The 23,002-nt window shown below is 45.1% G+C and overlaps 1 protein-coding gene across 5 annotated transcripts in view; it reads left to right on the top strand.

Annotated features, from left to right (window-relative positions):
- Nucleotides 1–23,002, top strand: part of LTBP4 (latent transforming growth factor beta binding protein 4) — a 1,311,633-nt gene that overhangs the window by 823,979 nt on the left and 464,652 nt on the right. The window lies entirely within an intron of this gene.

Genomic DNA, 23,002 nt, shown 5'->3' with positions numbered 1-23,002 from the left:
AGAAAATGGTAGCTAGCTTCCATGCCCTGTACATGGTCAATAATAGTGTACAGGGCACTCACATCCATAGTTATGAGCAGAGACAGTGTATAGGCCAGTTATATTTAGTTTGTGGGTTGCCGCTATGAAGTATAGGAGCTCAGCCTTTTTGTGCAGAATATGCTTAGCTTGCTTGATGGGGATATTATCTCTTATTTTGGTAACAATGCGGTATGATTATTTTTGACTGCATAATGTTGCAACAAACAGTTGTGAAAAAGAGTTTATCGTATAACAACATGCTGTGTTACATACTGTTTACCTGTAATAGTTTGCTCCTCCAATATGGCCGACAGTTATCCTTGTTTGTGTGACTGACATTCATAGTCACCTCGTTTATGTTTAGTATGGTTTCATTGAACTTTATTTAAACGTGCCAATATGTCCTTTTGGTTAACGTGTGATCAAGGCACATCAGGTGTCGAACGCGTAACGTTTCCTAAGGAATTAAAAAGATAGCATCCATACTCCTGAGTGTGCGTATTGCTTATTTGCAAGCTGTTGTTGACATATATATATATATATATATATATATATATATATATATATATATATATATATATCTGTGCATGTGTGTCTGTGCATATATATGTATAAATATCGGTGTGTGTGTGTGCGTATATGTATATATATATATATTGTCCGTTCTCAGCCATATTTCAACACTGGCGCTTTTTCCTTGGGGCAGTGCGTATTTCTCCAGTAGGTCCAAGCCGGTAGCAATTATCAACAAATCCCGCTTCAACGGTGAATGAAGACGCATTCACTTTGGATCCGATTTACTTTTTATTTAGTGCAAGGAGGTCATTACCATGCCCCACGTGTTTCGGTCCGTTACTCGGACCTTAATCCCAGGATTACGGTCTGAGTAACGGACCGAAACGTTGGTGTGTTGTGTCCTGAGAGTGAGTTATCCCTGCTGTGGGGTGAAAGTTTGCAATATATATATGTATATGTGGGTGTGTGTGTGTGTGTGTGTGTGTCTATGCATGCTGTCGCACTGTGTAGTTATAGTTAGGACCAAATTTCTATAGGAAATAGATTTTTTAGTTTGCTAAAATTTTGGCGTGATTTAAAAAATCTTAACGAAACTTGACAAAAAAATTCTCACCCACCTCTTTCTCTTCCTGGAAAGTTTTGGACTAATCTTTCAAGTTGTAGATGAGAAAAAGAGGCTTATGCCCCAAAACGCATTTTCCTCAGGCAATTTCTCTAGGAACTTTAGACGCAGTTGCAGCCAAAATGGCTGAGCTGAATTACAACATATTCTTCAGAAAGCTAGATCTCGACCAAAAAAGCAGAAAGCATTCTTTTTTTCATTTGGTGTAAATCTGTTCAGTATTTTTTGTGAAATTAAGGCTCATATGGTAATTAGATTTCATGCTGCGGTTGTTGCAGTTATGTGTGCGCAAGCTGAAGCATGCAATGTGATTGGCTGGCCTCAACCTGAAGGAAAAGTTGCAGCTGCAAAATAAATTAAAATAAGATATAAGGTGGTAGATGGCGGGGTGGTGCTACCCTAACCTCCTGGACCATGGATCCCCAAGGAGTACTACAGGGCTAAATTTAAAAAGAAAATGCTTTTTTTGGGGTACCGCAGAGCTGTTAATCCACCGCAAGCCCCAGTGCGGCCCTCTGGAGAATCAGAGAATACCCACAGACCAAAAACCTTTTTAATAAGGGGTTTGGGCCATGCCCTTGTCATGCTCACTGTTATCAATGATGTCATTTCAGATGGCTTTAGGGGTGTTACCAGTGCTGTCACTGAACATGTCATGAGTAATGTAATATATGAGGATATAAGCAGGGAATGGCGAGGGCACGAGTTATAGTTATATTGGGGCACAAGCTATAGTTAATTGAAATGACTATAACTGGTGAATTTCAGTGGTTTTGTTAGTTTAAAAAGTTATGTTTTAACTAGCATTTAAACCTAACTATAACGTCTCTTTAAGTGTAAGAGAGAGAGAGCTACAATGTGTGTGTGTGTGTGTGTGTGGTGTGTGTATGTGTGTGTGTGTGTGTGTGTCTGTCTTTCTGTCTGTCTCATTATGCCCCCGTTGGGATAGGACTGTTTATTACATTTGTATCACTCATGAATTAAGACACCAATAAAACCAAAGTATTTTGCAAATTATTACAATCCGAACTTCTCCAAAAGTAGAACACCATGTATTCTCTCTCTGATAGATGATATTATGGGAGAACAAATCACTTTTCAGGTCTTTATCTAATAACTCCCATGCATTTCCCCTAGATCTCAGTCTGATAAATGTACCTATTACGTGAGATACATTTCGCCAATAGCTTTTCTCTACAAAATTACACCTCAGGCAAAAAGTCATGCATGGCCGTGGACTGATTTGAGGGGACCAAGTGTTGTTGAAGTAGAAAATGTCTCTCAACAAGCAATCTTCAACTTTAACAAGTCTTCTGCATGCAAAAACCGTTTAAAATTATGTAGTATGCCAAATGGGTAATAATTCACTAAAGCAAAGTTAGTAATTACTCAAGCAGACACCAGTATAACAAAATGTTGACAAGGACGTTTTGATAACAGCTTCAGCAATTCAGCACAGCCAACAATTAAGCTTACATTTAAAACAAAAATTCAAAACATTTCACTCAATGTAATCTGTTAATCTATGTGAATTGAAGCTTAAGATGGAAAAGAACTCCATGTATGTATTCTTCTTGCACTGTACCATTGCCGTTTCAGTCCCAGTAAGTCCCACCGGGATATTGACCTTCAGCAGAACTTTCTCTGTGGAATTCCAAAACTCCTCAGGTATAGCTTAATTGATTATGGCAGTCATTCCTCTAAGAATCCCATCACCACACCACCCGACCATCTGTGTGACCACTGTACCTCTGACAGACCTTCATATAAATGGTGTATCCTCTGTATCATGCCCCAAATGAAACTTTCACCTTTTGATGGGTAACCGAGAGATGTGGGAGACAAATTCAGATTAATCTTGTTGGTGGTATCTGGGCACTCCAACACTAATCTCTGTAGGGCATATGTTTGAAGCCTTTTTCCCATTTGCAAACGGGCCGATTCTCAGAATTGCCCTGTTTGTGAACGGGAAAAAGCCTTTTAGGATGTATCATCCATCCCAAAAGGCCCTCACACAATAGGGAATCGCAAAATTTGCGATTCCCTATTCTGCCAATGCATTTAAGGAATCACAAATTGCGATTCCTTAAATGCAATTCTAGAAGCACCTAAGTTGTGCGATTTTGCCTTTAGAAAGCATAAATTACCACCAACTTCAGGTTGGTGGTAATTTGCGATTTCTTTGAAAAATGCACTTTTTCAAAGTGCCATGTGGCACATATACATGCCCTTAGGGCATGTATGTGCGCCACATGTGCACACATGCTTATTTCAGGGGTGCAACACGGTGTTCTTTTGACACCTTTGTACCCTTGAAATTGCATTTGCATACCTAATGGGTACTCGCAAATTGCCAAAGGCCCATAGGAATGAATGGGAAGGTATTCCTTAATTGCGAATCGCGATTTGTGATTCAAATCCTACATACATTGCCTTTTGCGCGTCCTTGTAGAGGTGGACCTCAGCAAGGCCTACCAGTGCTAGGGGTTCACCCTTCTCTGCACACAAGTCCTCAGACCAGAAAATAGAAGTTGGCACAGAAGCTGAAATAGTAACAAATATATTTTATTAACCTAATGAGGTGGAACTACATTCACACAGCACCCTTTGGCAGTGTATGGAGTAGCACAAGGAGTAGAAGAACCATGGGTCTTTTATACCAACACAGGAGCTCAAAAGAAGGCGGTACAAGCACAGATAGGAGAGGTACATACATAAATGGTCATACAAAGAATGCACAGTCAACAGTAAAGGAGGAGCCAACATTTGCTGACTTTAGTAAAAACAACCTGACAGTTACAGACTAGAGCAGGTGCATGGGCAGCTACAGATTCTTCTGCACATGTGCAGAGTAGCAGAGGCTAAGTATAGCCAGTTCTTTGAGCAAAGCACAAGGGCAAGCACCAGTGAAGAAAGAAAAAGCACATGGCGAGCACATGGTTGACAAAATGGCTGCCGGAAACAAGATGGCTTCAGCTAAATGCTAACAGCCATCGCTGCCAAATTTCCACATCCTTAATAGTGAATCGTTAAAATTTGCTACTAAGGACTCGCAAAATGCTTTCTTGATACATATGCCCCTGTGTCACCACATTCTGCGGACGTTTGTAATTCCTCCCAGATAAACTGTTGTCCTTTTTCGCTGTCGAGAGTCCACTCCACTCAGAGCTGACGAACCCCAGTCATGCTGCATGTCTCTATAGCCCTGCCAGCTGCGACAAGCTATGTTCAGAATTACAGAGTTGCCAAATCATTGCAGCTTTCCAGCTACTCAGCATCTCCCATGCTTTCAATTTTTATCCCTCTGGTCTGTGGTGTGTAACATTTTAAGTGATGTCTTCCTCACAGGCAAATGAATTAGAGGATTCAGAGATGTGTTGAAGCCTACAGCACATGACATCATAGTGGCAATCACATCTAGTGCCAGAACAGGCACAGCTGTGATTGCCAATAAACCCACTGTAAGGAATACCACAGGGTGCTAGAAAAGGGACTGGGTCTCCAGCTATGTGAAATCGGCATGCACTACCTTTATTCTGCCTCCGCGGATTGTGGGGTGGTAGAAGGGAGGTTTTCCTTTGCAAATACCTTCAAACCCCACACGCACTTAAATTTGAAAAATCAAACCCTCTTGTTATACACACTACCTCCTCATGTGGGCCGGACCGGGCAGGTGAGTAGCTGCATTTTACCAACCCTGATTGATTGATCGATTGACCAGTAGACCACCTCAGCTTCTGACCCCTTCAACACAACCCAGGGTCAGAGATTATGCCAGAACACAGTGGGATCCTACATTATTTCTTAATACTCAGTTGAAGCTGGTGCAGGTACGCGCCGTGGAGCGGGGCGAGGGGAGGAGGGGGGAGTTGACAAGCGGCGGAATAGGTTTTATTTATTTATTTTATTTGACCTATTCCATCGTATATTGACTTCACCCCATTTACCTGCCATTGACAACAATACCTATCAGTTCTAGTACACCAGATGCTCACCATTCCAATCACAGCCTAAAGCCCAAATTCTGGACATTGACTCAGCTTTCAGGAGTGTTGCATTCTTGAAATTCCAGGGACAACAAGCCCAGTGGCATAGCAATGGCACCATGTGTCCAAATACACAAGGAAAAAGGAACTCTTACTTCTTCATTTTTAGTGGACAAAGGTCGTGATCGGGTAGAGTGAGCCACTCACATCCACCAGTTTGGTGGCACTAGGTCTGCTGCATTACTGATTGCTATTCCCCTGTAGCAGCAATGGGGGAATCCCCCAGCATAGGGTGATATGTCATGAATACTTCAAGCTAAGGAGGAGCGACTCATGCAGGTAGCAGTGGTGGGGCAGGCTGGGGATATGGGGGAGTCGACAGACGACGATGAAGGAAAATGAAAGAAAAAAGAAAAAAGCCACTCACCTTGCGCTTGATGGGTTGGCGGTGGGGCAAGCCCAAAGTAAGTGGTGTTCTTTTTTTAATTTCAGTTTCCCTCATTGTTGTCTGTCGACTACCCCCCCCCCCCCACCCGCCCCACCCAACTGCTCTTCTCTGCACGGGCCGCTCCTGAAGCTAAGTGGAAGAAGGAAGTAACCAGTGAAGACCTTGAGGTATAGACATAGGTAGGCAATTATGAATAATGAGTTAGGGCCTGATATAGAGTTTGAAACACAGTAATTACTTCTTCAGGGCAACACAGTAAAATACCCTGTCGCCCTAATAGAAATATCTGTACCCCAAATTTAGAGATGTACGCTAGCCCAGCAAACAACCGTAATGTGAAATCTCAGAAAGTACGCAAGATTATGCTGCTGTAAATGAAATTTTGTCCACGCCTAGTTGTAGTCAGGGCTGGATTGGCCGAAGTGAGCATCGGGCATTTCCACGGTGGGCCGGAGGGGTTGTGTTGCTGCGGGGGGCACTTTTCTTACAGGGGGGTGATTTTGTAGCAGAGCTGCAATATCTGCCCCTGGAAAAAAAGCAGGAGCGGTGCTTCACGGCTACCCTCCCCCCCAAACTCTAACCCTCCCACTCCTGCCTGGGCTGGTTGCTGTTTGGCTGCTGTTCCCAGTCCAGGCCTGGTTGTGGTCTGTCAATCCTGCCCAAACAAAGATATTGTTTTGGTCAAGCCTGACCTGTTACAGTGGCAATATCGGCAACACACCCAACCCACAACACAGCAATACCCTAATAAAAAACACACAAGAAACATTGGTCGTTGGAGAAACATTGCTGCAGGTTTATTTTGCATATGAAATATGCCAACATGGTGGGTCAATTTATGGGCGATCCAAGGGCAAGCAGCCCCTATTCTGCCCTGCCCACCTGAAAAGCCAAATTGCACAGTGGCCTAACCAATCGGTGCTACCCATTTTTGGGGATTACCCCTTACATCCTGTGGACCACCAGACCACCCATTTACTCACGCACCTTGGGGGGTGGAGCGTATCCAGGCAAGCACCCGCTTGCTCAGGTTTACAACCGCCCGAAGGACTAATGGGGTGCCGTCGTTCCTCCAGGGTCCTGCCGTAAGGACTTCCTGTTTTTTTTGGGCATTTGCACCCTTCTTCTGCTCCTGAAGAAGGTACCCTTATGTACCATTCAGCCTCTGGATTGCCTTGTAACTCTGCCTGCAACACAAAATAACAAGTTAACAGCCTTCCTACCCTAGCCACTCTTCCAGCCGACACCCCAGGTAAGCGTCAGGGAGGGAGACGTATGATTTCTCAGTGCGAAAATGATCGTCAGCTGGCGGGGAGGTAGATTTACCTGGCCCACTGGCCCACTGGAAATGATGCAGGTAGCGCTGGACCCCGAGGAGGGTCCAAACACTAGACCTGTCGGGGTTCGTGCCCTCATGTGGCACCAAGGTGGCCACCCTCCTATGGGGGCCCCCTGCTTGGGCAGCGGGCAGCCTCACAGTGCCAATATCGGCAACACAACCAACCCGCAACACAGAAATGCCATAATAAAGAACACAAAAGACACATTGGTCTTTGGAGAAAACATTGCTGCAGGTTTATTTTGCATAAGAAATATGCCAACATGGTGGGACAACTTACAGGCAATCCAAGGGCAGGCAGCCCCTTTGCTGCCCTGCCCACCTGAAGAGCCAAATTGCACTGTGGCCTAACCAATCTCTGCTAACCATTTTGGGGGATTATCCCTTACATCCTGTGGCTCACCAGTCCACCCATTTACTCACGCCCCTTGAGGGGGCGGAGCGTATCCAGGCAAGCCCCCGGTTGCTCAGGTTTAAAACCACCTGAAGGACTAATGGGGCTCCGTCGTTCCTCCAGGGTCCTGCTGGAGGAACTTCCTGGGGTTGTTTGGCATGTGCACCCTTCTTCTGCTTCTGAAGAGGGTACACCTATGTACCATTCAGCCTCTGGATCGCCCTGTAACTCTGCCATAGCTCTGGGTGTGGCACCCATCATACCCAGGGCCCCCCACCAAGTCAGGCATTCTTACTTACACCCTGCTGATTCTAAGGCATCACGAGGTCCAACAGAAACAGGTCCATGCCCATTCTAGACAAATGGACCCCATCCACATCAAAACATCCTGTGGTCTTGGCACGCAAGCGGGACGTGTCTGATAAAGTCAAAATCCCCTCTGTTCTGTGAATTGGCGCATGTCGCTGTGTACCCTCCAGCGAGAAATTTCAACGGCCTCTCCAGTCCAGACCTGGTCAATCCCCATTTACCTCTGACAGGTTACCAGTCCTTCTGGCTGAACAATTCCTATCTACCTCAGCAGGTGTTTCCAGGCCCTATCGGGGGAACTTTGCGTTGTATGCACTAAAGAGACCTTGCCTAATTCACAAAGTCCTTCTGATTTTATTTGATTTTAAATTAGATTTGAACCAAGCCCTCATGCTTGGTGGGCTTGCGCATGGCCTAGTAGTAGTCAGGGCCGGACTGGCCGAAACGGGCACCGGGCATTTCCCTGGTGGGCCGGAGGGCTTATGTGGCTGTGGGTGCCGCTTTTCTTACAGGGGGCCGGTTTTGCCCCTGTAAGAAAAGCAGGAGCGGTGCTTCACGGCTACCCCCCCCCCCCCCCCCCCCCCGCCTCCTCCAAGGGCAGGGCGAGCAGTACCCTGCCAGGGCTGGTTGCTGTTTGGCTGCTGTTCCCAGTCGGGCCCTGGTTGTGGTCTGTCTATCCTGCCCAGAAAAAGTCATTTTTTTAATCAAAACCTGACCTTTCAATATCAGGGCAGTGGAAGGTGTTGCGAATGGAGCGCCTGCCTTATAGAAATTCCCTCCCTAACATTCCAAAAAACTTGAGTTTGAGTTATAGAAATGCTCTGCACCTCTTCAATATATTGGGAAGGAACAGTAAATCTTGCTTCGAATGCAGGAGGCGTAGAAACCTGACAAGGCCGTGTGGGTGATTAGAGGTGATGCTAGCCTTTTACGTCAATGATTTGTGGTTTGTCGTTGTCGTTCTGCGCATAATTGTGCTGCACTGGCGTGGGTTCCTGCCAGCATAAATACAGTTAAGTCACTTTAAGTATTCCGTAAAGGGACCCCGCGGAGAGCTTCGCCAGCTGCACACAGATGTTGACAAAACAGCGAGTTCCTCCCTTCACCTCCTCCGGGGCTGCAATGCAGTCATTAACAGAGACAGCGGATGCGCCCGCCACTCACTGGGGGCTCGTAAAACGCTAACAGGCTGCCCAGCCTGGGAAAAACAAGAGTTTAGGAAGAACGAGGGAAGGACCCATTCTACATGGTGATAATTCAGAAAACAAGCATTGGTGAAACCAGTAGTTCTGGGTATAATGTGACACACAGGAGGCAGAAGCCAGAAAGGGTTATTGGCAAGTCAATTAAAAAGTGTATAATTCGTGTTCTTTGTGCTCACTTCCCACCAATATTGGCAGATTATATCTATGCTGTCAGTTTCAATTGTACATCTCTTGTACACACCATTGTAACGTTTTATTTGTTGTGTTTAGGAACCTGTATCTGCTGAGTATCTGATATGTAATTCATGTACTCTGAAGTTCCTATGTAATGTAACTGGTTCTATTGTAAAGCCCTCTGACACCTTCGGGAAAAGCATGCTCCATATAAAAATGCATAAATAAATAAATAAGTCATAGCCGAAGACCTTAATAGTATTGATTTCGCTAGTGTGACCACTAAGTTTGCTGGCCACTCCTCTTTTCCTTCTCCCTCACTTGACTATCGCTCCACAGGAACACAGCCTATGGGAAGCTGACATTCCCGGAAGGACATTTTTAAAAAGGACTTTGACCTGTGATGCGCAGCGGTTAATTTGCAAAAAAACAAGTGCCGGTGCTCTCGTCAGGAGGCAGCTCGCACCACCACATTTCTCTTGTAGCCGCTGCCTAAAACAGAACCAACTATTAACCATGAAAGTGGGGAGGGTGGGGTGACATAATAGCCAGAGCTGTCAACTTCGGAGCTGGGGAACCAGGTTCGAGTCTTGGCGTCGGCTCAACATCCTGTGATTCTGGGCAAACCAAATAATCTCCTGGGCCTACCAAAAATGAATGTGTCCTTAACTGGTGCTCATGAAAACCACTTGTGTTGATGATCGATGGACCTGAGCCCAAATGTCTCCTCTCCCTTCATGACTTTGATTTTTTATCTTTGCACCGACCCCCACACACACCCCCTACGGACTTCACCAGGCACTTTGGGTCATGCTTACTTCTTTTGGCCTGGCCGCCATTTTGCTGCTGCTCTCGGCCGTTTTTTTCTCTTGACCCTGGCCCGCCATCTTGTCTGTTCCCTCCTCCTTTACCCTTTTCCCTTGTTTCCCTCTTGACGATCCTCAAATGTTTCTTCCCTTTTCTGCTTTGCCTTTTCTCCATACCCTTGTATCCCTCCCACCCTCCCTACTCCCTCCCAATCTACTATTTGTATAATTATGTATATAGAGATAGCTCTAATCACTAGTGTATGTAGTAGACGATTGTACTCTCTACCATTCCTATGTGACGCTTAGAGTTTATCGATTTGTATCTCCTCCTTGAGTGACTTTACTACTTGTACGTTTGCAAGTTTTTTCTGTTCGTATCTCCTCCTTGTGTGACTTTACAATGTATACTTTTGCATTTTTTTTCCTGTTTGTATCTTTTATGTAACGCATGTAATCCTAAATCCTTAAGTATCGCAACTGGTTCTTATGTAAAGCGCTCTGACACCTTCGGGTAAAGTTTGAGCTATAGAAAATCGCAATAAATAAATAAAATAAATAAATAAAATTGAGTGCTGGTGCTGAGCACCAGAAATCATCGGCCTAAATTAAGCACTGGTTGAGATATTAGTTGGTTTGCACTAATTTGCATCACATGGGCTTCCCCTGGTTGCTACTTGGGCATTCCCATTCGACCATCCATGGTTTCTGATGCATAGCCCTATTTACTAACATTTGTAGACAGGTCTTTGCACCAAAAAAATTACGCCTACTCAAGGCGGGCATAAAGTTGGAGAGATTCTTTTTCCCGCCTATCTTTTGTTAAGGACGAGTAGGAGGCCCTTTTGTAAATATGTTCTTTCTGTGGTATTCGGGGATCTGTACAGCGCTTTTCATGGCTATCCTTGTAGATACTGGGGCTGGAAATGTACCGGGACTGTAGCTATCTGAAGTGCTGCAGGTGCATTGCACATAAGTGTGAGGGCCCCCTACTTAAATTAAAGCTGCCTGTTACAACTTTGATTTCCTTGATTGCATTAAGTAGAAATACATATAAGTTTATTTAGGCCATACTCTGTTAAACTGTAAACTATTATATATCACATTTAACATTAAAACAGATTAAATCACATAAAGTTGATCTAGCACTATATTGCCAGTAAAAAAGTATCCACTGTGCAGATTACATCTAAGAAGTGAATTTCGTAAAATAATCTTTATTCCATATTTCATAAGCACAGATCTTAAAAATTGGCTCCTTATTCTTAAAAAGCCAATCCATCCTCCCAATTCAATTTATAATTAAAAGTCTTTCCTAGATATTTGTATGAGGTCGTTTCTTCCACCTTCATTTTCCCATATAAGTGAATGATTCAAAATGTTTTTTTTAATTGATTGTTAGATTGTTGGCCTCACAGTATTTATTGAATGCAAAGAGTTTCCTTTGCAAGCCAACCGAGGAAAATCCCAAATAGCAACGTTATCTGCTTATAGTCAGCATGGTCTGTGTCTCCCTCTCCCATCTTTGGGGAGCAAATACATTGTAGGATCTGGGGGAGATTGGCAAGATAGAGTGCAAACAAGCTGGGTGCCAGTCTTTATTGACATTCTTCAAGCTAATGCACCATTCATATCGTATTCGGTCTTTGCCAACTTCCCATGGTGTAATTACGTGAGCATCGCTAAAAGATTTCTTGCGATATTCACACCTTTTAATTTATCCCAAAGGATTTCATGGTTAGCTGTGCCGAAGGTGGAACAGAAGTCTACAAAGCACCAGAACAGGCTGCCTCGAGTTTTCCTAGCTTTCTGACCTATGTTTCACAGGTTATAGCAATGATCAGTTGTCGAGTGCACCTCTTTAAACCCCCCTTGCTCCAAGATCTTTCCAGTTTTTCCTATATTGCAGAAGTGACTTGCTTGCGTTGAGGCCTTTGACACCCTTCCTGCACCACCACAAATTCACATGCACTGTTTTCAAATAGGGCTTGCTACCATGGATACTTTAGTGGTAGAACTTTTTTTAGACAGATCAATCATTTTAAGTGTGGTGGTGATGGGGAGTATATGGAGACCTGCCCAGGATCAGGCAGCCTGGCAATGTAGGGGAGTTGTGATTAAATCTTGTGCTCATTAACTCAACAGCCAACAACTTTTAAGTGCTCACCTGACTTTCTAGGGAATCATCCCTTGTGAAAGGCAGCAGGGAGTCCTGTGGGGATAACGAATGGTGCATCTTGACTTGTCCGCTAAAATGAATCTCTGTTGCAGCTGTATGGGAAGTAGCAGCCTGTCATGCAGTATGTTCAATCAAAGCTGTCTTTTCTATGTGCCCCCAGTTGGGAGATAAAGCGATGAAGCTATTTGCTTCCTGCCCTCTTCTGGGAATCTGCCACTGCTGCTGTGAGTGGTTCCCTGTTCATGGGTAGGGCTCTAAAAGTTCCCTACCTTCTTGTCGGCCCTTTCTTTCTCCAGTTGTGAATTTCACCTTGCTATGTGTCTCCGAATGCTACTGTTGTAAAAGCTTCTGGGTGCGCTGAGTGCATTCTGGCTTACGCAGTATCTGAAGGGACGATCAAACGTAAGGCTGCCGCCTAAGGCTGCTAGAAGTGTGGTGAGTGGACATTTGACTCTCTCCGGCCGAGAGGGGATATACATGGGCTTCTGGGTTGAGAGTGTCCAGGCTGTTGCACCCATCACTTGGATACTTCAAAATTCCACCTGGTGAGTGGGATAGATAGATAGACATTTAACCACATATGGCTTGGAATGCTCTTATAAGTTGCCACACTACATAATATGTCTTGCAAAACACTTCCACTGTCTGCTTTTAGATGTATTTCTGCCAGTGTGACGGTATACCTAGTGTTGGGACGGGAAGTTTCCTGCATGTCTCTGGAGAGAGTGCTTCCCCTGCCTTATGCTAATCTCCAGGCAAGTCACTCAAAAAGCTACTGTATAGTTTCTAGATCCCTACCTCAGTGAGCATGACAATCATACATGTCCACTGAGGGTCTCCCTGTTTACCTGGATTGAGACCCTAGAGCTTGGCTCTGAGGTCGAGGGGGCATGCCTAGTGCACCCCTATTTTTCAGAGAGTGGCTACTGCCCTCTCTATTAAGGCTGTGGTAGACTGACAGTGGTGGCAGCAATAAATCTATAGTCAGGAGGGGTGAGTCCCTAGGCACCCTCCTGACCAAGTCTGTGCAGTTTGCCATGCCTGTGGGCCTGTTGCCGTTGTCTGGCTGATGTGTGTTTGAGAGCCCGTGGGTGTACAGGGGAAGAATGGTGATTTGAGCCAGTGTGAGGAATGCGAGCTGTCCTGCTGGACATCCCAGCTCCCCCGTCCCCCTCCCTATTTCCTTGGAAAGGCCTGGTGGGCTGGGGGAGACCCTCAGCTCTTATCTGGGTTTAGCTGCACTAACTGTGTGGATAGGACCCTCCCTCACTTGTCAGGGCCTCCTGGGCTGGAGTTAATTAAAATTCCTCTCTAGAGAGTGGCGCAGCTAGATACCAGAACACGACCTGCTACATGCTTTACCCATGCATTGAACACGCGGTGAATGGTCTGTGATTGGAGGTGTAAAAAGTAGCAGACCCTCTGATTGGATGAGCCTATCAATCAGAGGTGATAAATGTCTGGCCTGAGTGGTCAGCTGTTGTTCAAAGACTGGGCTATGACAGAGAAGATAGCCAGGCACGGACCCCGCTGGTGTGAAGACAGATGATAAGACTCTGTTCACTGCGGTCTGGAAGGAAGGTCATTAGGACCAGCTGTTTGTGAGGCTTGGATGAGCGTTCGCTTTGGACCAAGGAAATTACAGACAGCTGCCCAAGGTGTGGGAAGGAAGCTTGCGGCACATCACCCAGTGTGGAGAGGAAGCTTACAGCACATCACAGAGGCTGGTGGAAAGAAGCTTGCAGCACACGACGAGAGCCAGAGAGGTGGATGCTTGATTCTAGTCTTTGAAGGTGAGAGCAAATCCCCTCTAGGCTCCTCCCTTGCGCTGTGGGAGCCTGTACAAGCAGTAACTGGGAAGAGAGGCCAGTGAAGCAGACCCCACCTTTCTTTTTGTGAACTCTGAGGGTATCAGGGTGAACTGGCACTCTGCCCAGCCACTACCCTTCTTCAGCTAGCCAGTGGCTACTGGACTAGTGGGACTCCAGTAAACTGTGCCAAGACATCCGGCATCTTTGATCAGATCCCTGACACCACTAGAGCCGTGTCCTCACTCACAATGGGAGGGCACTTCTGTTGCTTTGGGTGGGGGGTTATGGGCCTGATCACGACCCTTTGACTTTGCATCATATGCTGAAACTATATCCTTTCAATACAAAGTTTGGTATCAAGGCTCTAGTGAATGAGAACAGCCCTGTGTAACATGATCTGTAATATGCAATGCTTACTGTGTGTTTTCATGTTAACTATGTTTTTATAGTGCTTGGCGTCTAGGCGCTATAATACTGTTCGGGGTCAGAACTCTGCCCCAGAGGGTTGTAGAGACTTCTGGTTTTCACTGTTTATCCTAGTTTTATGTGTAGAATAATTATCTTATGTGTATTAAAGTACTTTTCTTTTATAAAAAGTAAAGCACTGACTGGACATTGAGTTTATCAGCTGGTGGTACGGTTTACACTGTAATCTGAATGTCTAACCCCACCTCACCTCCTTGAGTAAGCCTTGGACTGCTCTGTCTCGCTACCCTGAGAGAGTCAAATGCTGGAGAGGAGTACTTGGTTATCCAGTTTTGGGTCCTTTAGTACTGAGGCCCCAGGACATCAGTGAGGGAACACTCCAGTTGATGCGATTGGAGCGCAGTTACCCCTGAGTGCCCTGGTGCCCAGGAAGCCGGGTCTAACACCTAGAAAACACCATTCCACCTGCAGATGCAGCAAACCTGAAATGTCTCCATATGAATTGAATTTCTGTGTAAGCAGTAAAGTTATGTATGTTTACTCCTCCACTGCTTTTCCACAACCTGCACGCTGCCTGTGGCCGAGTTTCACCACAGCCATTCCTCCGTGACTTGGTGTATACATACACATATTTATTTTATCATTTTTTTTATCCCAACTACTTACAATATACATTCCTTTGGAAATATTTTCTCCTCTCCAGTTATCTCATTATGGTCTATCCTACAGTCTGAAAAAAATCCGTTTGAAACTCTGTGCCAGGCTGCCCCCCAGACACATCCTTTGAGTACTGATGCCCTTCACAGCAGAGTAGTCTCCATCCAGGAGCACCCAAAACAGAGGCAAATGAGGTATGAGGTGTCAGCACATCCATGTCATCAGCTCACCATAAGTGCGATTAAGAAAGACAAAAGGTTGGGCCCGCCAAAAGGGAGCCCTTCGCCTTCCACAAACAGACTCTTCACTACCGCCCCTACCATCTAACAAAGGGAAGTTCTTTAGGAAGTCTTATCAGCAGCCCTGTGCTAACAATGGCTACTATACATTTTTTGGGGAGATCCTCACCTCAGTATCTGGATCTCCACCCACAGGAATGGAGGCAATACACTTCCACTGACTACGTATCAAGAGAGAGAGAGAGGACCAGAAAGCTAGTCCTTATCCCCGGGGTTTATATAATGTTAATCAAAAGAAGACTAGCTTATGCATTTAGAAATAGAAATGACTCAGGTATGTTTTGTCATGAGAGCATCTGGTTGGTATGCTCATGAAGCCCTCACCCACCAACCTAGTTGGTGGCATGCTTCATCATCGGGCCCACACAGTGACACCTAGCGTGTCCCGGGTGTGCTTCGACGCCTGATTACAGCGGAGCTGGTATGTCGCTGAGTGTGCGGTGATGGATGTTGTGAATGTGGCGTTAAAACGGCTTGGCGGTGGTCCCAGTACCCGTGGGTAAATTAGACTTTAATACCTCGGCCACTGTCAGCGGTTAAAAATAAGGCTGTGGGATGTTGGTGGCAAGTTACGACCTCCTACATCCATGGTAAGTCAACATGTTTCAGCCAGTGCCTTATGAATAAGCTGGCTTTCTTCAGGACTAAGTAAAATAAAGTGTATGTGATTTAAACTAGTGGGTGTGTTATTCAGACTATGTGTATACACGCCCTAAAGTGTTTATCTATGTGTGAGAGGGGGGATTCCCTTCTCTGAACACCTGTACATGTAACAAAAAAGACGAAGACAGAACATACAGGGGGAAAGGAAGAGTCAGTTCAATGTACTGCATTGTATACATCTGAAAGCCGGCTTCATAGCGATAATTGTGCAGGCTATAGGCGGCTATTAGTGTAATGGTATTGGTGGTACCATTAAGGTGAGGTTCGCACTTGTAGTTCGGGAGTGGAGTGGCTAAAACACGGTAATTACAACCATAGTGCATATCTGTGAAGAAAGGACGCAAGGTTGTTGCTTACGCTAGTTTAAGCAGCAATGTGCTTCATGGTTGTGAAGAGGCAGGGGGTTGACCCTGTGAAGAACAAAGGTTTTTGGCCACTATGATTAGGAGACCTGTAAGGGAGAGAAGGTAGCGCTTACCCGTGGTCGTGATGGTTGTTCAGCTATACTCACAGCTTTTCTGGTTAGGATCCGCTCTGGACCTGTTGTGCCTCCTTCACATACCGGTGCAGAGTGGCCGGTATCGCCAAGCGTTTTATACCATAGGTAATTGGTTGATTGCTAGCATCTGTGTGAGGGAGGACAGAGTAGACAGACGCAAACTGTTGAGTCATGGTGCTAACGCGGGCGCTAGGCTGCTTTCTGTTGTACATGGGTCGCGTTCGGGCATGCGTGTTGCCACCGGTGACAGTGCGCATGCGCGGGCGTAGGTCTCTTCTCTGCGCATGCGCGTTGTGGGAAGCGCGTGTGGGCCTGTCAGTGCGCCTGCGCGGGAGCGGGACACTTGGTTTTCCACTGCTGGGGCTCAATAGCGCGATGCGTTTGGTTAATGCGCTAAACAGTTGATGCGCTAAACAGTTGCCAGGGATATTTCCTTGGCACATGTGAGGAGGTATTCTGCTCGAGCACCAAATGTTAATGAAATGATCATGGGTGCACCGTTATACCAGTAATAGGAACTGTGGGGCTCTATCTCAGAGAGATATTGTACAAAGAGGGACTTCTACTAGGAGATAAATGTTGGTATGCTCTTAATAGTCATGGGCATGTCAAAGAGTTCCAAGGGATTGCGTCATTGAGGCCCTGGGTTGCCGTAGAAAGGCGATATATCCATCGCTGTTCTTTACTGAGTAGTTTTTTGTCGTTATCAAATGTGCTCTCTGGAATTTGCTCAATGACCGTCCAGCTGAGGTCATTGGGTGTGTGGCAGTGGATGATGAAGTGATTGGTCAGTCTGCTGATATTTTTCTTGCATCTGATGGTACTGCGATGCTCCGTTATTCTGGTCTTGACTTTGCGTGTCGTCATCCCCACATATCGGAGGCCACATGTGCATGTGAGGAGGTATACCACATTGCGTGAGTTGCAATTGGTGTGATTGCGTTGGGTCCAGGTTTTGTTGGGCTCCAGGTCCAGTGTCTTAGTGTGTGTCGTTAGGTGGCACACGCTGCAGTCATTGCAGGGGTAATGTCCCGTGACCTTAGGTAGGCCCCATGCATTCAGGACAGTGTTCGCTTGTTGTTTTTGTGGTGGTCTGGGTCTGGTGCTGACCAATTGATCTTTAAGATTATTGCATCATTTATACGCAAATCTCGGGGTGTCCCACGTCCTCTGTCCAGAGTTGATTATTCTCCAGTGTTTTTTGACGATCTTTGCTATCTCATTGGACGCTGAGTTGTAGGTGGTGACACAAGTGATGGGTTGTTCTTGGTCCTCTTTGGTAACATTGTTCAGTAAGGCATCACGGTTTTGGTTTCTGGCCCGTTTCTGAGTTTTACGAATGATAGCTTTTGGGTAGCCACGATTTTCCAATTTGGTTGCCAAGCTCCCAGATTGTTGTTTGTAATCTGTGATACTGGTGCAATTTCTACGTATACGAAGAAACTGGCCATATGGCAGGTTCTCTCTGAGTGGACGGGGGTGAAAGCTCGTGAAATGGAGCAATGAGTTCCTTGCAGTGGGTTTGTAATAGGTTTTGGTGACCAATGTCCCATCTTTGACTCTAATATCTAGGTCCAGGAATGGGAGCTGTTGGTTGCTAGCTGTGCTAGTGAACCTCAGATATGGGTCCCTTTCGTTGAGCCAGGACATGAATCTGTCTAAGTCAATCTGGGATCCCTGCCAGATGACTAAAATGTCATCTATGTATCTGTGCCAGTTCAAGATGTGATGGCTGAAGGGGTTGGTGTCAGTGGCGATATGGGTGCGTTCAAAGTTGTGTACATACAATCCTGCCACGCTCGGGGCGATTCCACTGTCTGTGGAATCTGACTTCACCCTCCATCTTGTGGCATGTCAAACAAGAGGCATCCGAACTGGATCTCACTGGGCTTTATGATTAATACTGGGAGCCAAACCTTGAGGATGAACATCAGAAGACATTTACTCCAGCATTTGCAGAATTTTCTTTCAGTGTTTGCAACTAGTCTTACTTTACGCTTCCAACCCCTGAGCTGATCAGTTTTCCTTGCTGAAATAGTGATCTGGTGGTAACTTAGCAGTGGACAGACTACTCACCTTACTCTAGCATCTATTGAGGTTCCTATTATAGCACTATTTTTACATTCAAATCATGTTGTTTCATTCTAAGTGCTGCCTCAAATTACATTGTATCTCAAAAAATGTCCTCTATAGTCCTAAAATCACACATGAAAAACTGATCTTTACTTATAACTTCTGATGGTCACCTCCCCTGTTTCCTTTCAAATGGCTCTCTCCATCCTTTCCATCCGCTGCACACCTCTACAACCTTCTCTTGGTCACATGCACGGTTACTTTAATCTCTATAAATATATCTCTGCAAATTGCCCACAACTCATTTCAAACATTGCAACATCTCCTTTTTTGGAACAGTACCAAATCTCGTTTAGCCGATCTTTTAACTCCATCAAACATCGGCATGTACTTACATAAACCCCATACCTCAATAATGATCACATCTAACTCCTATTACTTTAATCTACTATAAAGAAACTGAAGTGAATGCTATATTGGTTTGCTAGAATGTACAAGAGTAATCCCAACAAATACTAATAAACAATATCTGTTACAAATGGGTCTCTAGTTGGCAGTGGTTTGCACCCTGTCCAAGTAGTAACCCTCACTCTTGTCATTGTAAAGGAGTCACACAGGTAAGATAACCCCTGCTCACCCCCTTGGTAGCTTGGCACGAGCAGTCTGGCTTATCTCAGAGGCAATGTGTAAAGCATTTGTACATACATACACAGCAACACAGTGATAACACTACAAAAGGAGTCCACACCAATTTATAAAAATAGCCAATATTTATCTGAATAAAACAAGACCAAAACGACAAAAATCCAACATGTACAAGTAAAGATATAACTTTTCAAAGGTAAAATAAATTCAATCCATAGAAATCAATGGATGCATTCCTTTTAGCACAAAGTGCTTTGGATGCGTCAAAACTCAAAGACCATGCAAGGCAGAGGGGAGATGAGGCACTGGAATAACAAAGTGCTGCGTCGGTTCCTTTCTGCTATGCAGGGGAGGTGATGAGTTGGTTCCTTACTGCTATACAGGGGAGGTGTTTATTTGGTTCCTTACTAGAAGGGGAGGTTATGCATCACTCTCCAGACAAGCGTCCTTTGTTCCTTACTGTTGGGCAACGTCGATGAAGGAATCGGCGCCCAGGGATGATGCGTGAAAAATCCCGCTGTGTCGGAGTTGGAGCGGAGCATCACAGATTTTGGTGATGCGGTGCTCAAAACAATCAGTACTGCGGGTCCACTGGTAGCATTTGATTTCCAGGCTCTGGGCACATCTGGTGCAATTTACTAGGGAGTTACTAGTAAATCAAATATGCCAATCATGGATAAACCAGTAGCCAATACAATTTAGTAAGAGAGCATATGCACTTTATCACTGGTTAGCAGTGGTAAAGTGCCCAGAGTGCTAAAACCAGCAAAAAGGAAATAGAAAAATATGGGAGGCAGGCAAAACGTTTGGGGATAACCCTGCCAAAAGGATCAGGACCACCAATAACACTGGGATAACCACTAACCTTGGGATCTGGAACAGAGTGCTGCACAGTGTAAGACACTTCAACACCTTGTCCGGGGTAGTAAGTACTATATAGACAGAAATACAATACAATAGTTGTAAAGTAGTTCATGCAGTTCCTTGAAAGCACTAGAGTGGAAGCAAAATTATACATCCAAACAGTAAGTAGCATTAAATGAGAGGGAGGAGATTTAGCTTAACAGACGAGCTGCTGACCATGGACCTGCAGAAACAAGATTGAGCCCCAACTTTGGCTGAATTTACTGAAATTCTGTAAAATCACTCAATCTCCCAATGCCTAAAAAAATAAATGTGTAATTTAATCTGGTGGTCTTGTAGTGTGCACACCCCCACATTCTCACACCCCCACACCCACCCAAATATATATGTATATATATATGTATACCAAACAAAGAGAGTTACCCCAATGAAAGAGCCTTGCCGCAGGTAAATCATGCCAAAGGAATTTAATGAAGGCTGTCCAGTAGCGAGTAAAGCATCACACACAGCTTTTCAGTCAGTCAGTCAGTCAATTTAGCTTTATTCGAGATGGACTCATAAAAGCATAAACATTCCATACATTTCAGAGATACTCAATCAATAAAAAAAAATTAAATATAAAAATTGCATACAAATAGATAAAAACACAATCCTTAAACAATCATTTAAAAAGTTCATCTCGATTGCTATATACAAAATGACTTATAGTTCTAATTAAATTAAAAAGTTTTTACATAATCAAACTAGAATAATCTTCCTAACCAACAAACACACGATCAGCGGTCAATGCCTAAAATTTCTGTCTTAGCACCCATGCCCATCCTAGATATTTGGCAGTTGCTATTGAGATGGACAATAAAGTGCTAGTGCATATGATTCTTAGAGTTTCAGCACTACTAGTAGTACCCAAAGACTTACACAGTGGGATTAACCAGACTCGTCCTGGAATTACATAGGCGGGACAAACAAATAGAAAATGACCAATGGTTTCCTTGTGGTCCCCACATGCAGGGCAGATGCTGGTAGTTGCACTAGCCCACCTGCCGGTCAAAGACTTGAGGGGTAGGGATCCTGCTCTGAGCTGGAAGTAGAGCTTCCTATCCCCTGGTTTAGTAATGGCGTCCCAATAAGGCTCTAGCCTGGGGATAAGCTTTGCCTCTAGGAAGCCTCCAGCCATAGTTGAAGAACCAGTGCCACTCCAGATTCGGTATGCCACCCTCTCTCAGTAAATCTCCTTTAAAACTTTTTTTGATGGGAAAGAAGCTGTCTCTGGATTTTCCCACAGCATTTGCATACCCAGGCCTACTAAACTATCTCTGAGCTCATTTAACCAGTTAATTTTATGGAAAACATCGGATTTAATAATATCCAAGAATCCTGCCGAGTAATGCAGGAGCTCCGGAGTAGTCCAAAGCCTACGCCAATATAAAATTGGGCGGAGCCTTTCTAGATCCGAAATAGCTTTACTGCCAAGATCATACCTAAGTGGCAACAAAGGAGTACTCACAGGAAGTCCAATGATACTACGAAAAAACTTGTTTTCAGAAATTATTAATGGCCCCAATTTCTCGAACCCCCATAGCTCCGCGCCGTAAAGCGCAGAGCTGAGAGCCTTGGCCTCATAAACTTGGAGTACAGACTTTATTGGCTTTTTTAAAGATTTTTTATGCTCCATGTTTAAGGCTCCTGCAAGTTGTCTATGCCTGATGTCTATATGTTGGGCCCATTTATTATCTTTCGCCACATGAATCCCTAAATACGTAAAGGCCTTGACCACCTCCAATGATTTTCCATTCATAAAAAGTTTACCTTTAAAACTATGGTGCAGATTAAAAACCATGAGCTTGGTTTTAGCCACGTTAACTTCCAAGCCGTGGTCCAAACAAAATTCCTCAAAAATTAATAGGGCACGCTGCAAGCCACTCTGGGTCTTCGATAAAATCAGCGTATCATCCGCAAACATTAAAATCGGTGTCTTAACGCCAGCTAGAGTGGGAGCATCTATATTTACTGATGACATGCGGGCAACAACTCCATTAATATATAATGTAAAAAGCGTGGGAGCCATTGAGCAGCCTTGGCGGACACCACGCTCAACCGGGAAGTCAGAGGTAACCTTTCCCTGCCCTCCCCACTATATCTTGGCATAGTTGGCTTCATGCAACCTCATCAGTAATGTTAAAATTTCTTCAGATAGACCCAGTTTTTTAAAAACTGCCCATAGCTGGGACCTGGGGACTAGATCAAAAGCTGACGCGTTTCGTGCACTCTGCACTTTATCAAAGGCATTCTTCATGGTGGAAATGCACAACAGCAGTGTACTTCAATAAATACCGGAGATCCAGCCCCAGTGGGTGTGGCCGGTTCGCACGGCCTCCTGGACTCCGAAGTCCCACTTAGTGTTGCTTCAATGAGCCTGTTGCGAAAACCACACTGATTTTAAAAGAAATGTCATCCACAGTGGGTTGCTGGGTCAAGTCACACTCGCAACAGCATCACCTAAATGCCTCCAAGTTCAGGAGGCCGTGCGAACCGGCCACACCCACTGGAGCTGGATCTCCGGTATTTATTGAAGTAAGAGTGCTATGGACCCTAATACAAACAATCAACCCCCCTCCGCATCTGGACAGTAAACGATAATATTACATATTAAAGAGAGCAATATATGATCACTATAATTGTGGTGGAGTGACCCAACCCCTCCTCCTTTATCCCTCCCCTTCTCCCTGAGCCCCAGTGTTTCTGCACTTGCTTCACTAATGATGACACTGGAGACATAGGGCATCATTAGGTCCACCCGCCATACTCACGGTAAAAGGGACCGCCCGCCATATATGCGGGGGTCCCGTGAGTGACATTAGGATGCGCCCGCCACATTGGCGGGCGCATCCTGCATTTTTAACATTGTGGCGGGCGGTGGGTTCAGCACCGCCTGCAACAATGCCAAAAATGCATGTCGTGCATGTGCATGCACAACGTGGCAGTTGTGCATGCACATGAAGGGGGGGTATCATAGGTACCCCGCATGTGTCCCCCCAAACATCCTGGGGGCCCGCAATGGGCCCC

This window comes from Lissotriton helveticus, chromosome 9 (assembly GCF_964261635.1).
Source record: "Lissotriton helveticus chromosome 9, aLisHel1.1, whole genome shotgun sequence".
NCBI classification, from domain to species: domain Eukaryota; kingdom Metazoa; phylum Chordata; class Amphibia; order Caudata; family Salamandridae; genus Lissotriton; species Lissotriton helveticus.
The sequence above is the reverse complement of the archived record's forward strand: the minus strand, read 5'-3'. Positions and strand labels throughout refer to the sequence as shown.